Source organism: Xenopus laevis, chromosome 9_10S (assembly GCF_017654675.1).
Source record: "Xenopus laevis strain J_2021 chromosome 9_10S, Xenopus_laevis_v10.1, whole genome shotgun sequence".
Lineage (NCBI taxonomy): Eukaryota > Metazoa > Chordata > Amphibia > Anura > Pipidae > Xenopus > Xenopus laevis.
Window position 1 is genome coordinate 15,241,398 of NC_054388.1, and position 18,392 is coordinate 15,259,789.

Genomic DNA, 18,392 nt, shown 5'->3' on the forward strand with positions numbered 1-18,392 from the left:
CTAATGAATTTTTTAACAAAAATTTTTGATGTTACTGGTCCTTTAAGGCATACTGAATTCTTAGGAACAGCCCCTCACCCCCAATTACAGCACACACATAACACTAATCAGCTATAGCTCAAAAACCCCCAGTCACAGCAAAGTCACACATGTTGCCCCACCTGAGATAACAAGATAGAATTAATAAATGTGCCAGCTGCTATCAGTCAGCCACATAAAATTAGCCCACTTCTTCATTGCCCCCCTTTACCAGTGCCAGCACCCATCATATGGCTATATGTACCCATGCCAACAGCAAAAGCCATCATATTATTACCCCCAATCTGTATCTGTGCCAATAGCCCCAAATTTGTACCTGTGACAAAATATTGCCCCCAAATTTGTCTGTGCCAACAGAAGCCAAAATATTGCCCCCAAATCGGTACCTTTGCCAGCAGCAGTCAAACAATTGCCCCAAATCTGTACCAGTGCCAGCCAGCAGCCCAAAATAGTGCCCAATCCAATCTGTGTCTGTGTCAAGTAGCCAAATATTTCCCCCCAAATTTGTGCCTGTGCAGCTGCCAAAATATTCCTCTAAATCTGTACGTGCCAGCCAGCAGCAAAAATACTGCCCCCAAATCTGTACCTGTGACAGCCAGGGCTGCTTCGCCAATAAGGCGAGTTGAGGCTGTCGCCTCAGGCGGCAGCACCCCACTAGGTACCAGGGGCAGCAAAAATGCTGCTCCTGGTACTTTAAGAGCGAACTTCCGGGGGAGGTGGGGCAGCAGCAACTGCTGCTGCTCAGGCAGCGGAGGGGCCAGGATCACCCCTGGTGACAGCCTCCCAAAATATGCCCCCAAATCTGTGCCAACAGCATCCCAAATATTGCCCCTCAATCTGTACCTCTGCCTGCCAGCACCCAATATACTGCCCCCAATCTGTACCTGTGCCAGCCTCCAAAATATTGCCCCCAAATCTGTACCTCTGCCAGGAGCAAAAATACTGCCCCAAATCTAAATCTGTGCCAGCTGCCATAATATTGCCCACAAATCTGTATATGTGCCAGTCAGCAGCCATATATTGCCTCATATCTGTGCCAGCAAAATATTGCCCCCAAATATGTGCCAGGCCAGCAGCAACAGCAAAATTATTGCCCCGGATCTGTACCTATGCCAGCATCAGAAAATAAGCCCAGTGCGCAGCAGCAGCAGCTCTCTTCGTTGTCCGTCACACAAACGCGCCAGGCCAGCAATGTGCCTCTCTCTTCTGCCCACTTCTGTTTCAACGCTGCACAATGTTGACGTCAATACGCCTCCTACAGCGCATGCGCATTATGGAAAAGCGCAGGAACTCCAATGACAGCAAGTAAGAGAGGGGGTGGGGAACGCTGCTGGAGCACTATAGTCTACTACTAAAAATTCACACACGGTCGGTGTATTAAATCTAGATACACTACAATTAAACCAAGGTTTATTTTAAAATAAATAAAAAAAATTTCCCCCTAGAAGTGTGCCCCCCTGTTATTGCGCCCTAGGCAGACGCCTACTCTGCCTGCCCCTAGTTCCGGCCCTGGATACAGGTATGAGATCCGTTATCTGGAAACCCGTTATCCAGAGAGCTCCATATTACAGAATGGCCATCTCCCATAGACTCCATTTTATCCAAATAATTCAAAGTTTTAAAAATAATTTCCTTTTTCTCTGTAATAATAAAACAGTACCTTGTACTTGATCTCAACTAAGAGATATAATTAATCCTAATTGGATGCAAAACCAGCCTAATGGATTTATTTAATGTTTTTTCATGATTTTCTAATAGAAGTAAGGTATGAAGATCCAAATTAAAGAAATATCCCTTATCTGGAAAGCCCCAGGTCCCAAGCATTCTGGATATCAGGTCCCATAGCTGTACAGATAATACCATCTTCTGTATCGCGTTTAATCCTCATTGCCAGCGGGAAGTCATTTCGGAGAGATTAGTTGCCCCCAGTAGAGAAGATTTGTCGCTGGCTAATCTCCCCGTCTGCCTCCACCTTTAACCCTTTAAGTGCCAGCAGAATTTCACATTTTGTTTACGCGAAATGCCAGCCGTTTTTGAAACATTTTGTGCTCTCTCACTTTAGGGGCATTTTCTGAGGGGAACCTATAGTTTACCTAGGAAAACTATACATTGTTTTTTTCGGTAGAAACTGAGCTTTCTAAATCTGCCTGAGTTTTCATGTATTTCCACCTGTGCAAAAATATTTATAGTGCTAAATACCAAAAAAAAATTAAAAATGACAATTTTTCATCGTATATCAATTTATACCAGAAAAATATTTCATTTTACGGATGAAAATCCAACTGATTTGGAAAGCCTTATGTCTCTCGAACGTGCCAATACGAGATATGTATAGTTTTAGGAAGATTTAGGATTTCTGTACAGCAAAAACTCCGGCATTATATTACCGAATTTTGAAAGCACTAAGGCAGAAAACGGCATGCTTTAGATTCCAAGGCAAAAAATCCTGAAAGCGTAGGTTTACCCCAGAAAACCATACATTTTTGAAAAGTACACATTCTGCGATTACAAAATGGGTAACTATGTCTCTCTACTCCCAACTACCAAATATAAAAGCTTGTCTGAACATAGCGGTTTTCAATAAAAAATTCAAATTCTGAAAAATCATTTCAAAGGTTTTATTTTGCTGCTCCGCATATCCCAAAACTATATTAGGTACCAAGAAAAGCACCTGAAATATGATTGCCAGGGGTCCACTGAACAGTTTGATACCCATTATGCATAGGTTTACCAAAGTATCTGGCATTTAGAGACACCAATATGAAGTTAGCACATCCAAATTGATCAGGACTTTACTTCAGCTACTGAGAAATCAACACATTGACTGCATTTTTTGTGGGGTAAAACACAGAAATATATGTTTACCCCCCAAACCCATATATTTTTGGAAAGTACACATTCTACCGAATATAAAATGGGTACCCATGCCTTTCTGCTCCAAACTACTGAGTCGCAAGGCTTTCCCAAAATTGTCGGTTTTGGTGAAATATGTGAAAATTGCCTCAAACCTTCAACTTCCCAGCACCATATCACCCATGTATCATTATGCACTAAGAAAAGCACCCTAAATATGATTGCCATGGTTCCTCTGAACATTTGGTGGCCATTGTTAATAGGTTTACCAAAGTATCTGGCATTTAGAGGCCCCAAAATGAAGTTAGCGCATACAAACAGTCCCGTGGGTAACTTCAGCTAATGAAAAATCAACACATTGACTGCATTTTTGTGGGGTAAAAACACAGAAATATATGTTTACCCCCCAAACCCTTATATTTTTGGAAAGTACACATTCTACTGAATCTAAAATGGGTACCCATGCCTTTCTGCTCCAAACTACTGAGTCGCAAGGCTTTCCCACAAATTGTCGGTTTTGGTGAAATATCTGGAAATTGCCTCAAAGCTTCAAATTTCCCAGCATCATATTGTCCATGTATCATTACCAGCATAAAGCATCCTAAATATAAACATAGGGGTCTACTAAACAGATTGATGCCCAATGTGCATAGATATACCAAACTATGTGGCGCACAGAGACCCACAAATAACAATATGTATAGACATTTTCACGGCTGACGCGCTGGCTGCTGCAATATAACCACCCGGTGTGTGTATTATGCGACATTAGACCCCCTAACAGTACAGAGACCCCAGAAAACCATATATTTTCAGAAAGGACACACTCTGACAAATCCAATATGGGCAAATAAGTGTTTCTACTGCAAACTGCCAAACTGCAAATCAATGCTGAACATAACAGTTTTTATCAAATTTCTGAAAATTGTCACAGAGCTTGAATTTTACCCCATTATATGCCCCACATTTCGTAACTTATCAGCATAAACATCCTAAATATGAACGCCAGGGGTCTACTAAACACTTTGATGCCCAATATGCATAGATATACCAAACTATGTGGCGCACAGAGACCCCAATGACAATGGTGTATATACATTTTCACAGCTGACGCGCTGGCTGCTGCAATATAAGCACCTGGTGTGTGTAATATGCGACATTAGACCCCCCTAACAGTACAGAGACCCCCAGAAAACCATATATTTTCAGAAAGTACACATTCTGACGAATCCAATATGGGTAAATAAGTGTTTCTACTACAAACTGCCAAACTGCAAAGCAATGCTGAACATAACGGTTTTTATCAAATTTCGGAAATCCGTCACAAACCTTGAATTCTACCCCATTATATGCCACACATTTCGTAACTTATCAGCATAAAACATCCTAAATATGAACACCAGGGGTCTACTGAACACTTTGATGCCCAGTATGCATAGATATACCAAACTATGTGGCGCACAGAGACCCCCAAATGACAATAGTGTATATACATTTTCACGGCTGACGCACTGGCTGCTGCAATATAAACACCTGGTGTGTGTATTATGCAACATTAGACCCCCTAACAGTACAGAGACCCCAGAAAACCATATATTTTCAGAAGTACACATTCTGACGAATCCAATATGGGTAAATAAGTGTTTCTACTGCAAACTGCCAAACTGCAAATCAATGCTGAACGTAACGGTTTTTATCAAATTTCTGAAAATCGTCACAAAGCTTGAATTTTACCCCATTATATGCCCCACATTTCGTAACTTATCAGCATAAACATCCTAAATATGAACGCCAGGGGTCTACTGAACACTTTGATGCCCAATATGCATAGATATACCAAACTATGTGGCGCACAGAGACCCCCAAATGACAATAGTGTATATACATTTTCACGGCTGACGCGCTGGATGCTGCAATATAAGCACCTGGTGTGTGTAATATGCAACATTAGACCCCCCTAACAGTACAGAGACCCCAGAAAACCATATATTTTCAGAAAGTACAACATTCTGACGAATCCAATATGGGTAAATAAGTGTTTCTACTGCAAACTGCCAAACTGCAAATCAATGCTGAACGTTACGGTTTTTATCAAATTTCTGAAATCGTCACAAAGCTTGAATTTTACCCCATTATATGCCCCACATTTCGTAACTTATCAGCATAAAACATCCTAAATATGAACGCCAGGGGTCTACTGAACACTTTGATGCCCAATATGCATAGATATACCAAACTATATGGCGCACAGAGACCCCCAAATGACAATAGTGTATATACATTTTCACGGCTGACGCGCTGGCTGCTGCAATATAAGCACCTGGTGTGTGTATTATGCGACATTAGACCCCCTAACAGTACAGAGACCCCAGAAAACCATATATTTTCAGAAAGTACACATTCTGAAGTATCCAATATGGGTAAATAAGTGTTTCTACTGCAAACTGCCAAACTGCAAATCAATGCTGAACGTAACGGTTTTTATCAAATTTCTGAAAATCGTCACAAAGCTTGAATTTTACCCCATTATATGCCCCACATTTCGTAACTTATCAGCATAAAACATCCTAAATATGAACGCCAGGGGTCTACTGAACACTTTGATGCCCAATATGCATAGATATACCAAACTATGTGGCGCACAGAGACCCCCAAATGACAATAGTTGTATATACATTTTCACGGCTGACACGCTGGCTGCTGCAATATAAGCACCTGGTGTGTGTATTATGCGACATTAGACCCCCTAACAGTACAGAGACCCCAGAAAACCATATATTTTCAGAAAGTACACATTCTGACGAATCCAATATGGGTAAATAAGTGTTTCTACTGCAAACTGCCAAACTGCAAATCAATGCTGAACGTAACGGTTTTTTATTCAAATTTCTGAAAATCGTCAACAAAGCTTGAATTTTACCCCATTATATGCCCCACATTTCGTAACTTATCAGCATAAAACATCCTAAATATGAACGCCAGGGGTCTACTGAACACTTTGATGCCCAATATGCATAGATATACCAAACTATGTGGCGCACAGAGACCCCAAATGACAATAGTGTATATACATTTTCACGGCTGACACGCTGGCTGCTGCAATAATAAGCACCTGGTGTGTGTATTATGCGACATTAGACCCCCCTAACAGTACAGAGACCCCAGAAAACCATATATTTTCAGAAAGTACACATTCTGACGAATCCAATATGGGTAAATTAAGTGTTTCTTACTGCAAAACTGCCAAACTGCAAATCAATGCTGAACGTAACGGTTTTTATCAAATTTCTGAAAAATCGTCACAAAGCTTGAATTTTACCCCATTATATGCCCCACATTTCGTAACTTATCAGCATAAAACATCCTAAATATGAACGCCAGGGGTCTACTAAACACTTTGATGCCCAATATGCATAGATATACCAAACTATGTGGCGCACAGAGACCCCCAAATGACAATAGTGTATATACATTTCACGGCTGACGCGCTGGCTGCTGCAATATAAGCACCCGGTGTGTGTAATATGCAACATTAGACCCCCTAACAGTACAGAGACCCCAGAAAACCATATATTTTCAGAAAGTACACATTCTGACGAATCCAATATGGGTAAATAAGTGTTTCTACTACAAACTGCCAAACTGCAAATCAATGCTGAACGTAACGGTTTTTATCAAATTTCTGAAAATCGTCACAAAGCTTGAATTTTACCCCATTATATGCCCCACATTTCGTAACTTATCAGCATAAAACATCCTAATATGAACGCCAGGGGTCTACTGAACACTTTGATGCCCAATATGCATAGATATACCAAACTATGTGGCGCACAGAGACCCCCCAAATGACAATAGTGTATTTACATTTTCACGGCTGACGCGCTGGCTGCTGCAATATAAGCATCCGGTGTGTGTATTATGCAACATTAGACCCCCTAACAGTACAGAGACCCCAGAAAACCATATATTTTCGGAAAATACACATTCTGACGAATCCAATATGGGTAAATATGTGTTTCTACTGCAAAACTGCCAAACTGCAAAGCAATGCTGAACATAACGGTTTATAAAATCTCTGAAAAATTTGTCAGAAAGCTTGAATTTTACCCCATATATGCCCCACATTTCGTAACATATCAGCATAAAACATCCTAAATATGAACGCCAGGTGTCTACTGAACACTTTGATGCCCAATATGCCATAGATATACCAAACTATGTGGCGCACAGAGACCCCCAAATGGATATATAGTAGATAAAATTTACAAGGCAAAACAAAATAAGGCAGTAAAGAGTGAAATGCAAAAAAATCCAATAAAAACCACAAAAATCAATGTTTTTTTTCCAGACTAGTGTTATCGGCCGTCAGAATCACAGTTTTGAATATTCAAGCTGGGCCAAACAGGTTATACGGCTAGAAACAAGTGAACATAACATATGCAGAGCTGAAAATGCAATAAAATGGCTAAAAATTCTATAAAATGGCTAAAAATGCACCAAAATACCCCAAATTGCAATATAATCACCGAAATAACATACAAAAGATATTGCACAGTACGGTTAGCGAATACGCTATTCGTAATGGCAATAAAACATTTTTTTCAGCCAAAAAAGAGACGATGCGATAAGAAAAAAAAAAAAAGCCACAATGCCATGTATGTGCGTGTGTGTGTACAAATGGTAAATTACATGTTATGTGCGCGTGTGTGCGTGTGCACGTGTATGTAAGTGCAGTGAGTGTAATTGACCCCCCCCAATCCCCAAAAAATGTATCTGTAAGTGTGTGTGTAAGTGTGAATCTAAGTGTGTATTACTGTAATAAGTGTGTGTTGGTGTGTTTGTGTGTGTAATTGTTGCACTAACCTGAAAAAGTCGCTGAGACTGTTGCAGACGATCAGCAGAGCCCCTGGAAGACATCTGCGACGTGGTTCCTGTCTCTGTGCTGTGGGGCGGAGATCGTACGACTCAGTGTAGGCTGCAGCAGCAGGACACGTAAGTAACACGTGCCTGCTGCCGGCTTTGGGCCCCTGGCGATCGGCCCCAGGGGCCACTCGATCCCCTGCTCTGCTCGTTGCCTAGGGGCAGGGGATCGAAGCGGAACTGAGCGACGGCTCTAACAGCCGCTCCTTCCGCTCCACAACCCGGAAGTGCTGCAGAACGTAGAATCTACGTTCTGTGGCAATTTCAAGTTACTTTTCACAGAACGTAGATTCTAGGTTCTGTGGCACTTAAAGGGTTAAACAGAAATGAGATACAAATACTGTAATCCCATTTTCTGTATCGCTTTTAATCCACATTATAGAGAGATCCAATCCTGCTTAGCTAGGTATTGAGTATTTTATCTACAGTTATTCTGGACACTAACCCTAGGGCAGAGGTGCCAAAAGGTAGATCAGGATCTATTAGTAGACCTTTAGCTGGTGATCAGTAGATCTCAAGACACTGTCAACCAACAGCTTGACTAAATCACCCTCCTATATTTCATGTTTATCATGATATTTATTATGTTAAAGGAAGGAAAAGTTAAAAACTAAGTAAGGCTTATAAGAAAGGGCCACTAAATATACCAGTAAACCATCAAAGTAATGCTGCTGCTGAGTCCCCCTGTCAAAAAAAAACCACTGCATTTCTTTCCTTCTGTGTACACATGGATTTCTGTATCAGACTTCCTGCCTTCAGCTTTAAACTTCCTTGCCCCGGGCAAGAGCATGCTCAGTTTGCTCTCCCCCCCCGCCCTCCCTTCTCTGCTGTAATCATGAGCCCAGACCTATAAGTGAGCAGGGAAAGACTCAGGCAGGAAGTGATGTCACACCAAGCTAATACTGCAGCTGCTATCCTAAACAAACAGAGAGCTTCTACACATATATTATATATACATATAATACATATATATATATACATATATATATATATATATATATATATATATATATATATATATATATATATATATATATATATATATATATATATATATATATAGCATTCTAGCTTGCACTATTGCAGCTAATCTATTGGCAATAAAATGCCTCCGTAGCTATCCATCTCCTTTAAGATTACCTGAGAAATATTGTTTGTTAAATAAAGCAATATACATTTTCCCATAAATCAGTATTTATGTATTTTTCATGGAACAGAATGCTAACAATGCTTTTATGGATGTAGAAGTATGGGCACTCCTGCCCTAGGGTATCATTTAAGAAATTCCAATACACGAGGATAGAGACCTTCTTGTGAGCTTGTTCAGATGTGGGGGAAAAAAGAGATGCATTTACTCACCATAAAAATTATTCTTTCTCCTCCAAAACAACAGGGGAAGTGTTAGAGCTGAAAGTAAAGATCACATTTACATGGGGGGGTTCTGAGCTACTTACTGGCATACGACCATGGGTCGCAGTATATGAGTCAGACTAAAAGTGAGATATAGGGAACATAGGTCTAAAAGAGTGATAAATTGTATGGTTTCTCAAAATGCAGATTCATAGGGAACTATAGTGATGAGAATTGGACACATTATTAGCTAAAAACCCTGCTCATAATGAAATGTCTGATTTTTTAATGATTTAAACATAAGGTGTGTATTTTATATATTCTAATGTTGTCAATATATTGGAATATTACCTTTTCAGGTGGTTTATTCGTATTGTTTCGCGTGTGCTTATTATATCGACTTATTTTTGGTTTTACTTTGCCACTATTTTTCCTCATTATCCTTATCCTTACCCGATCTTTACTGCTGAGAACTTTCACCACAAGAGATGAACTTCTCCAAAGAGCCCACTGGCACATAAACAAAGACTGATTATTTCCAGGTATTTGGGCAGAATGGGAGAGAATATGTGTGGAATAGTAAGGCATCACATGGAAATATAATTACTACTTGGCCCAATTCTACCTACCTAGAATAATTCCAGGGACCTTAGATTGTAAGTGCACTGGAACAGGAACAGATGGCAATATGATAGGGACCTTAGATTGTAAACTTACAGGGTGAGGAACTGATAGGATTGTGATAGGGATTTTCGATTATAAGCTTCACTGGGACAGGGACCTTAGATTGTAAACTCTCAGGGGCAGGGATTGATAGTAATGTAATAGAGGGCAAAGATTGTAAGCTCACTAGGGCAGGGTAGATGGGTTATGTGATAAGGGCCTTAGACTGAAAGCTCCACTAGGCATGATGGGAATGGAATAGGTACCTTAGATTGTAAGCTCACTGGTGCAGGGAGAGATGCAAATGTGATAGGGACCTAGAATTACTACATCACTGGGCAGAGGCTTATGGAAATGTGATAGGGTCCTTAAATTGTAAGTGCCAATGGGCAGAGATAAGTGGGAATGTGATAGGGTAACACTGGGCAGGGACTAGTGGGAATGTGATAGGGATCATGGATTGTAAGCTCCACTAGGCATAGACTAATGGGAATGAGATAGGGGCCTTCAAGCTTTTTGGGATAAGGACCGATGGGAATGTTGTACAGACTATAGATTGTAAGCTCCACTGGACAAGGACTAGTGGGAATGTGACAGGGAATTAGACTGTAAACTCCACGGGGGCAGGCGCTGATTTCAGATTGTAAACTTCACTGGGGCAGGGACAGGAAGAAATGTATACTTGCCAAAATGTATATTTCCCTCCTGTATTTCTACTGCTTCTGCTACTAGTAGGACAGTGGAGAAAAAAAAAGCTTTAATAGTTTATCACCCTATTTGCGTACTGTGATAAAGTTACCTCTCTGTGAATTTTATATCCATCACTGGTGTGTCCTGTGTTTTCCTGCCCCCACTAGGACTGGGAGAGGCTGTTAGTTGTGTTCTCTGGATCTGCTCTTCCACCGTGTCCTTACGCAGTGTCAAGTAGAACGGTTCAGCTGGAAAAACACAGTGTCTTTGAACCCAACTGTTGCCCTGTTAGATACCCATTATTAGTATTACATTTGGAGTGGATAGCCTCCTATACATAACTAGTGACTTCCTGGACCTAGTACAGTAGGGGGGCATTACTACCTGTATCTAGTAGAACTGTGTCTAGTAATCAAGGGATTAGTATTAACTGGTTGCCCTGAGGAGTGACAATGCATTGGATTCTCACAAGTTGCACCTGCCCTGGCTATGTAATTTATATAATCCCTACCCTCCCTTTCATGTTTACCAGACATAGTCCATGGTCAAAGGATTCCACCTTGGCACAAAGTTTAGAGCTTGTGAATTCAATTTGTTTGCTCAGAGAAATGTGATCCCGGGGGGGGGGGCAAGAGGAGCTGAAGGAACCAAAGTTCATGTATAAAAGCCAACATATCAGCCATGCCTTATACACCAGATATGCAACATGGGGGGTTTCTAGGCCAAACCAAAGAGCACAGGTAGCATTTCTAGAAAATCTCTTCATTTAAAGCAGGGCATTTGAATCTGTATGTGGTGGGTCACCACGACCCCCAAAAATAAAGTGAGATTTCTTTTTGCAGTAGATCATGGTACCTATAGGGACATTGATAATTATTTCTAGGAATCTTGACTCCTAAAAATATTCAGGATTATAGGCATCCTATTCAAAAGGTGAAAGGACTTTATTGTTTTACTGAAGGATCTGTACTGAAGCAGGTGCCTAGTGTAGACAGTAGGGATGCACCGAATCCAGGATTTCGGCCTTTTTCAGCAGGATTCGCCCAGGATTCGGCCGAATCCTTCTGCCCGGCCGAACCAAATCCTAAATTGCATATGCAAATTATGGGCGGGGAGGGAAATCACGTGACTTTTTGTCACAAAACAAGGAAATAAAAATGTTTTCCCCTTCCACCCCTAATTTGCATATGCAAATTCAGATTCGGTTCGGAATTCGGCCGAATCTTTCACAAAGGATTCGGGGGTTTGGCCAAATCCAAAATAGTGGATTCGGTGCATCCCTAGTAGACAGAAACATACTGTATAAGATAGGGGCAATTTTATGGCAAAGTCGTTACTAACAGCAACTTTTTGTTCACGGATCCGCACACACACAAATTTCTGCAGTGGGGAAAGTGCCCCCTCTTTATTAATTTACATCACCACCAACATCAACGTTTTGGGAGTACAACCTCCCTTCATCAGGATGTAATTACAAATGTGACAAACACCTTTATAAGTATAACGCCGCCTCTTCCCTCTTGATCACAAAATCAGGTAGGGGCAATTTTATGGCACAGTCCTTACTAAGTTATTAACAACTACTCATTACCAGGAGCTGGGGGTGGTTATTCAGAGCTCCTATTCAGAGGGCTTCTCAAAGCAGCTGTGTGCAAGCGCCTTTTCCTATTTAAACAGCCCCACCTAGTGGCAAATATAGGGTCGGGTATCCGAATATTCCCAAAGATGGTGTCAGGAATTCATTAGGTTGATTCATTTTGAGGAGTAGGCATGTGGCTGAGCTGGGATATTGAGGGAGAGTAGGAGTGTAAATGAGCTGGGATAGTGAAGGAGAGAGTAGAAGTGTGGCTGAGCTGAGAAAGTAGGGGTGTGGCTGAGCTGGGATAGAGAGGGAGTGCGGTAATTTAGTATATTCCAGAGCAGGTTCTAAAAAATATATATATATTTAATAAGAAAGAGTGAGTGACACCTTTTACTAAGGCTATAGCAAATGCCAGAGCTGCTTTCACTCTGGTGCTTTGAGTTGCACAGCTATGTCCTAAACCAGGGCCTAATACTCCTTACAAGGATAGATGTAGGAAAGCAAAAATTGGCAGGCTTGCAGTTAACAATTTCAGCATTTAATAATTAAAACCACAAGTTTTAAGTTTATTTGCAAAGCATAATTTTACTTCTCAAAGTTGCCTGTGACGTGCTTGAAGAATGTTCCTATTCTACATAGTGATACCAATGGACTACAGGGTTGGGTGTGATGGATTATTATGAAAAATGCGTTAAACACCATTATTTACACCTAACAAAGTATGGCTACCTGCCTCTACAGCCATGCCACTTTCTTTAGGGGTAAGATATTATCCCTATTCATCACCATGCTTAATCAATTTCCATCTTGTAAGCACTCTCAACCTGCCTATTTTCCACATCCTTTTGCTGTAGCCAGCTCAAAGCCTTCACATGTGGATGAACTACTTTTAAAAAGAGGACTGCTCAGAGTTCCTCCTCAGGAATAGAATGCCATGGTATCAACAGGAGCAAATACACACTGGATTCATCCTGCTCACTATATTGATGCCGCTACAGTCCACTGTACAATGGAAGACAGGCTCTCCTTGTATTAAATCCACCAGTAAATATCAGGAAAGGATTGCATGTCCATGCCGCCAAAGCTAAAGGACATACTATGTGGAGTGCACCTTAAATGGGTACTGGCCCAGAATACATAGTATTGCAAGATGCAACCATGGAGGATGTTCAGATTCACCATTTAGCTTAGGAAAGCCACACTTTTTCCTGATAGTCTGTTAAAGGAGACATTTTATACAAATCTTTTAAAATAATACCCCCCTTCAGTGCAAAGGGCAGTGATGCAAAAACAACCTTAAAAAAGAAAAACCCCTCTGAAAAACCATTATGTAAGAGCAGATGAGATACTCTAGGTTGAAATGAAGAATGGGAGTGTCTATTCTCCACAGAAAAGTGTTCATTGACAGCCAGTACTTTTTCAGGCCTCTATTTTTACTCAGTTCTCTTATCTTTATCAGAGCTTTCTTTTATTTTTCTTGTTTTAGTATCCCCTCACCTTTTCTTTATTTGTTTCACTGTTCTCTCTTTGTTATCTACCTCTCACTCTGATCCAGTTCACTTTTCCCTTTCTGTGCCGTTGGATTTTTTTCTCATGCACCCCTGCCCTCCTTTATTGACAACAAAGATAGAAGAGGCCTATAATGATCCTTGGTGGTCAGAGGTACCAAATGCAGAGGAGTTGCTGGTTAATCATTGCATCCAAAGTTACTCAGGCATTGATGAAAAATCTGAGGCCTTTGTTCCATGAAAGCAAAGTCATGGTTGACTTTTGAAAGTTGCCAGTAGTCCCAGATGAAGTTAATTGTATGGTCAAATTTGGTAAGAGATAATGCCAAGGATAACAAATATGGTATCTAACGTCTCTTTACAAAGGTCCAGTATTGGAAGGCAGGAACAGACTTATTTAGAAAGAATTAAGCCAAATTTCATGTTGTATTGGATCAGGGAAATATAGTTACTCTCACTAATATGTACACACCTGCCCAGATATGGCAACTTTCATGGAATGCTCATTTTTCTTGAGACTCTCTAGCATTTCCTTCTGAAGCACTTGCATTTTCTCAAGCTCTTGTTCTACTGAATTTTTAGACTTCGCCAGAATGTTCCTCCTCCTGAAAAAAAAAAATCTGTATGACAAAGGAAATAGTGACAAAGAACAGTTTTAAATAAAACAGCCTTTATTGGTGCAAGGGGATTACAGCAACGTTTCAGATCATGCGGTCTTTTATCAACTGCGGGTCTTTTATCAACTGCGGGTGCTGGACTAACTTCTTTGTCAGTATTGCCAGTGGAAAGTGGCCATTGGAGGACGTGCACCCAACTAAGGAAGAAAGTGAAAGTCGTGATGACTACTAGTCTGCTAATTGACTTATGGAAATAGGTAACGGACCCTTGTCCACTCTAAGGTTGAACAACACTATGGTAAGTTTACAGTGCAAATCATGAAGGCAGGGCAGTGCTGAGCTACAGTATCCCTACAACTTGCTTCATGGGAGTTTGAAAATAGGTTTACCTCCTTAGGTTACCTACAGTTTATTAGCTATAAATAATTTGTGTTAAGAGTCCCAACCTATCATAAAAGGTCCCTATTGCTGTGTCACACTATTGCTATCAGTTATCTACTGCTGAGATTAGCACTCACTGGAGAGGTGGTGCCATGATGGCTGCTTGTGGGTTGGCCCCTGATTACTGGAGCGTGTCTGTCTTTAGTACTGGATCTGCAAAAGAAAGTAGTAGAAAATCAGTGAACCCCTTACGCCAACAGTCACATCTTTTTAGTGCCGTCTCTCAAGAAGAATCAGAAGTCAAACTTGCACTGGTCGAAACACACAACACAGTAGATTCTAAGCCAGTGCTGGATGGATGTAAGCAGGGGGACCAGAACCACGATGAGAGTATAATTTGTCTGCGTATGTAATATGAGCGAAGTACATTGATGACTATGTGAGGAAATCAATTGCAAGTTTAACAGCAAAGTACCATGATGGACATGGATTTAATTAAAACTCCGCTGCACAAGAAATTTCCCAGTTTCCTGCAAGTAAGCAGCCAGGGTTACTGGCTCCTGCAAAGAATGGAAACAATCATTCCTAAAGAATTGAAAATGTGGTCACTGGGGATGATGCAGTTTCATTAGCCTATAGGCATACGTACCCTTTTCGTTTTTTTGCATGGTGAGTATTAAGATTGTGCGGTCTCTTTTTCCAGATGCATTATGAGGATCTTCTCCGATGTTTCTTAGACATCCGCCTGGCAGACCTGTTGTAGGAGAGACGGTGATAGCAGAGATAAATGAGAAGAGCCAGATAAGTTATGACATGGCAGAAACATTCCAGTCAATAGGATTTCACTGTCTTAAAGGGAAACAACACCCCTAAACATTATAGGTCTCGAAAGATAAAATAGCCCTTATGTGAAAATGCTTCATCTAAATATGCAGAAGCATTCTATCCATTGATTGGACGATGGAGCCCTTTTGTACTCCCACATTTTTTTCCTGTTAGTCAAAGCCACCTGAAAAAAAATAACGCAGTTCTCGGGAATCACTAAGGCCATCATAAAATGGGGGCTCAATGCCGACGGGTAATATTACACACATTACAGACCAATTGAAGCATCACAATTCCATATAAAGTATGGCACTCGGAGAATTAAGCGTGCATGAAATGGTATCAAACTATTTCTCCATAAAGTCAACCCAACTAACTGAATAAATTAGACAAGCTGAAAATAGCTGTGGCATTGCTTCTTTTAGCACAACCAACAGAAATGCATTCAACTCAATCCACTAATGGCTCAGAATTATCTAAACCAGTGTCGACTGGCCCACAGGGATACCGGGAAAACTCCCGGTGGGCTCAGGTGTCAGTGGGCCCTCATGCTGCTAAACATTTGGCCTTTTCCATGGCCATTCCCTATTTTTATCAGAACAAATAGGCTAAATATAGAAAAATAGAGTATAGTATGTAAAGAAAAGAGACTAGGAAGAATAGAAGTTGAGTGAGGAGAGGAAGAAAAATAATGGGCCCCTGGTCTAAGATTAATTGGTGGGCCCTTGTCAAAGGTTTTTGGGTGGGCCCCTGGTGTCCCAGTCCGACACTGTCTAAACCTCCCAAATGGTCAAACATGCCAAAATGGGAGAGTAATTCTTATTGTCCATCAATTTGTAATTCTTTGCTTCACTGCATATCTAACAATACTGTCAGCATCACTGGTCCTGTACCAATATAGAGCCAGTGTCCCCTTCCAATAAACATGGGATCTAAATGAGATAAATCATAAATAAAAATACCCCTCAAACTTGCTGGCACTGACAGATATGGTTTCACTCTGGGTTAAAAGAAATTCATATCCTATAGTTGCTACAGTTCCTGCCTGTGTTTCAAATGAGCAGTGAGGTGCCTGCCAGAAGCACAGTAGGAGGAGGAGGGAGGAGATAGCCCATTACATCCCTGCTTTCACACAAGCAAATACAGGCTTCAGTCAGTTCCTATCAGGTCACACCCTAAAATGTTTTTTGCATTCAAAAAATTGGAATTACAAAGGAGGCACAAGTAGAGTGTGGTCAAAGTAGGAGAATGAGGGGAGAATTAGAATGAGGATCAATAGCAGCTATGTTAGTTCAAAAACATTTCTGAAGGCATGTTCGGTGGCAACTTAAAGGGTATGGCCCTGGCCTAATTCTTTGCAGAGTCAAGCTCAGCGCACCATCCCATCTCTTTGTCCAGCCAACACCCCAAAAGCAAGTCTAACCAAAGCAAGTCAAACGCCCCATACTTCTTTAGAACATGCAAATATATTAGCACTGCACTCAGCACGGAGGTCCCTTACACTCCCAGCAGAAAAGCCTGAGTATTTGTCACTTACCAGCATTTATACAAGTCTCTGAAAGCGGTTTTCTGGTCCGGGAATATTTCTGCTGTTGGTCACATTGTCTAAAGAACAGGAAACTGCAGAGACAGATACATCTGCATGACAATCAAATATATAAAATCACTATTTGAGTGTGACATTGGCTAGTGGCTGGGATATTAGCCTTGGTTTTGTGTATATTCTAATAGAAAATATCATTATGGGAGGAATGGGGAAACAGGCAGACTACAGACAACTCAGGATAAATACACAGAAGTACATCCTGGCATTTGGCCGCACAGACAACCGTTAAATAACGGATTTCTCACTTTCATTTCTGGGATCAGAGGTAAGTGGATGCACAGCACACACTGGAGACAATTTATGGAAAATAATGATATAAATGAAGAAAATCACTACTAAATTGAGTCACTAGGTGGCACCTGGGATATTAGCCTTGGTTTTGTCATTTTAATAGATTATAGGAGAGTTGGGGTTGGGGGAAGGAACAGGGATGCAGGGAGACTACACACCTGTCAGGCTAAATACAGAAAGTATAAAATAACATTTGGGATTCCAATTGCTTTATATTTAAAATAAGTATAAAATAATATTTGGGATTCCAATTGCTTTATATTTAAAATAAGTGCAAGTTAAGAAATAATAAAAAGTCTGAAATCTCCTATGTTAACATATAACGGGGTCACTATAGCAACATCTGGAGTGACATTTGCTGTTCAGGTTTTCTCCTCTAATGCTATTAATATTTATATTTCTCTCTGTATCTCACTTTGTATATAACATTTACTTCTTAATAAAGCTGTTAAGGGAAAGTTAAGAAATTCTTAAGGGGAGAAGTCTGAAATCTCCCATGTTCCCATATAACAGGGGTCACTGACAGTGTTTGGAGTGACAGTTGACAGTTGGCCACTTGCTGTCAGGTTTCTCCTCTAATGTTATTATATTCATATTTCTCTCTATATCTCACTTTGTATATAACATTTACTTATTAAAAAGCTTTTCAGTAAAAGTTTAAGCAATTATTAAGGGCAAAAGTCTGAAATCCCCATGTTCCCATATAACAGGGTCACCCAGTGTTTGGAGCGACAGTTGGCCACTTGCTGTTTTCCCTCCAATACTATTAATATCCATATTTCTCTTTAGACCTCACTTTGTATATAGAACTGACTTCTTAAAAAGCTTTAAAGGAAAAAGTTTTGGAGCTGCAACTTCCCAGTCACTGTTACTCATGTCCTGAATGTCCCAGCATCCCTTGTCACACCTGCAGCCTGTAGTCTTCTAGCTATTAATGAACTACAAATCCCAGCATCCCTTGTCAGACCTTTAGACTATAGTACAAATCCCAGCATCCCTTGTCAGACCTGTAGCCTATAGTACAACTCCCAGCATCCCTTGTCACACCTACAGCCTGTAGTTTTCTA

The 18,392-nt window shown here is 40.7% G+C and overlaps 1 long non-coding RNA gene across 1 annotated transcript; it reads right to left on the reverse strand.

Moving 5' to 3' along the window:
* Positions 1 to 14,087: 14,087 nt before the first annotated feature.
* LOC121398902 lies at positions 14,088 to 15,345 on the reverse strand. Its single transcript, XR_005964605.1, has 3 exons — positions 15,253 to 15,345; positions 14,741 to 14,816; positions 14,088 to 14,210 (listed from the first exon to the last, which is right to left on the reverse strand). It is a non-coding gene; the product is annotated as an uncharacterized LOC121398902 (long non-coding RNA).
* Between the last annotated feature and the right edge of the window lie 3,047 nt (positions 15,346 to 18,392).